This window comes from Lycium ferocissimum, chromosome 1 (assembly GCF_029784015.1).
Source record: "Lycium ferocissimum isolate CSIRO_LF1 chromosome 1, AGI_CSIRO_Lferr_CH_V1, whole genome shotgun sequence".
NCBI classification, from domain to species: Eukaryota; Viridiplantae; Streptophyta; class Magnoliopsida; order Solanales; family Solanaceae; genus Lycium; species Lycium ferocissimum.
The window spans coordinates 12,158,187-12,160,481 of NC_081342.1; the positions used below are offsets into that span (position 1 = coordinate 12,158,187).

Here is a 2,295-nt window from a genome sequence, read left to right on the forward strand (position 1 = left end):
TGAAAAAAATTCCTTAACCCCAGTCCCTCAATCTAACAATTATTCTTCAATGTTTTCTCCCAAATACAAAATTAAAACCGTCCCAGACTGGGGATCAACTGTACTGGTTTTTTTCTTCCATCGTTTCATCTCTCCGTTAGTCATTTGATAGTTTTGACAGGTTTGGGGAAAATTAGGACTGGAAATCGACTATTTTGACCCAGAGAACACCGTTACTTCGCCGATTTTCAGGTTTCCTTGGTGACCCATTAAACTTTTTGAATGTGTATGTGTGTCCTAAGAACCTTCAGCTTTTTGTTATTATCAACCGTTCTTTTCTCTTTTGAGAATTTACTGGTACTTTGTCCAGATTTTTAGTGTCGAAAACAGAATACTCGTGTTACTTTTTTTTGGGCTTTCAATATCTTAGTTTCTATAATACGCATTTCCAATTCTGCAAAGTACTCGTATTAGTGACATCAATAGATTCTTCGATGAATGGGTTAACTTTTTTGAGATTTTGTTCTTTCTAATACTTTGTACATGATATGAGTTAGCACTGATTTTTTTTTCCCATGTAGTATTTTATTTTCCTGAACCTACTACTGTTCGAGCCTGTTCAATTTACATTTTAGCCCTATTAGTTTCAGTAATGTGACTCAGAAAATCATCTCAAAAGTGATGTTTGATAGGTTGGCTCGTATCGTTCCCAAAATTATATCTACAGTTTATGATGCTTCATTATATTGCGGCTAGCTTCAAAACATGGTTTAGCTTATGGGTTTGTTCAGTCACTATGAAAGCCATGAGATTGTGTGTATTTCATTATGTTTTGGCTTATGTTGTACGTATCGAGTAGGAACTGATAGTCATGTTCTAACTGTATTTGGTTACTTGCAGATTGTGTCTCACCACAATAAAATAGGTTCACTACTGATTGATCCAGTGAGTTTACATTACTGCAAATTGTGAAAATATTCAGACGATATGATCGTTATAATTTTTCTAAAGATAATATCACTTTATATTTTTTACAGATTATTTGAAGACTTGAGGTTACAAGTGAAGTAGCAAGTTCCGAAGACGTCATATAAGTTAGGAAGATTCTTATGTTTTTGCTCTTATATTTTTGTTAAGGGGTTGTGTAAACAGTACCTTGAAATATTATAACTAGTTGGGTGATAATTAGATTTTTTTTTTTTTTTTAAATTTAGTACAAATCTTATATTTGTATGTATATTTCTGTATGAAAGCTTGATTCTATCGAAAAATTTGATTTCCGCATATTGAAAATTGTATAAGCCTTTCAATGCGAAATATGACAAACTGAATTGTATAATACAAACCTTTGGAGAGCAGCTTTTGTCGTCTTTAAAATGCTTCAACGACCAGAAATTTCATCTTAAAAGCCTTTTAAGGACTGGTAAGAGTGGTCGCTAAAATTTTACGTGCACCAATTTATCAATTCTTTGGGACCAGAAATGTGGTTCATATAAGTATATTAGGGACCAGAAATCTACTAGTCGTTAAAATTCTTTAGCGACCAGTAGTTAAGTCTGGTCGTAAAAACCCTTTAGCTGCGGAGGCTATTGCGACTAGTGGCGACCAGCTATTTCTGGTCTCTAGTGACCTTCAGGGACTAGATTTAGACTTTTAAGGACCAGATTTCCCTTCGTTAAAGGCCATTTTTCTTGTAGTGAAGCCTGAAGAAGATCTCCCAATAGTGCCCATTTGGATTACGATGCCAGGTTTACCTTTTCATTTACATAATTGGCATTATATTAAGCAGATTGCTAGTGAAATGGGATTCCCTTTGGAAATTGATGTTGCTACTAAGAGTATGACTAGACCTAGCATGGCAAAAGTAAGGGTGGAAGTTGATTTACTTAAACCATTGATGAAAAGTGTGTGGATTGGGATTGAGGATGAAAATGCTCCTCTGAAAGGATTCGAGCAAAAGATTGAATATGAGAATATCCCAAAAAAAAAAAAAATGTAAACACTGCAAAAAATTAGGACATAATATTGCTCAATGTAGAGTCTTAGAAAAGAAAATATTAGAGGAAAAGAACCATGCTAACAAGAGGGAGAGTCAGAGAAAGGACCGGAATGAAAAAAAAAAAGTTGTACATAATGGAAATGCTGGTCCTAAATAACAAAAAGAGAAGGCCAGTGACAGTCAACAAGTTGAAAGGGGAAGGGAGGAATAGGTGGACAAAAATAAGCAGTATAGAAAACCTAGAGGGAAAAGTGAACCTCCCATAAAAGCTTTTAAACCTACAGGTGCTATACTTGGAGTTAACAAGCCAATGCCAG

At 34.7% G+C, this 2,295-nt stretch overlaps 1 long non-coding RNA gene across 1 annotated transcript; it reads left to right on the forward strand.

The window, feature by feature from the left end:
- Positions 1-703: 703 nt before the first annotated feature.
- Positions 704-1,275, forward strand: LOC132068701 (uncharacterized). The gene is made up of 3 exons (XR_009417485.1): positions 704-747; positions 880-924; positions 1,017-1,275. It is a non-coding gene; the product is annotated as an uncharacterized LOC132068701 (long non-coding RNA).
- Positions 1,276-2,295: the final 1,020 nt, after the last annotated feature.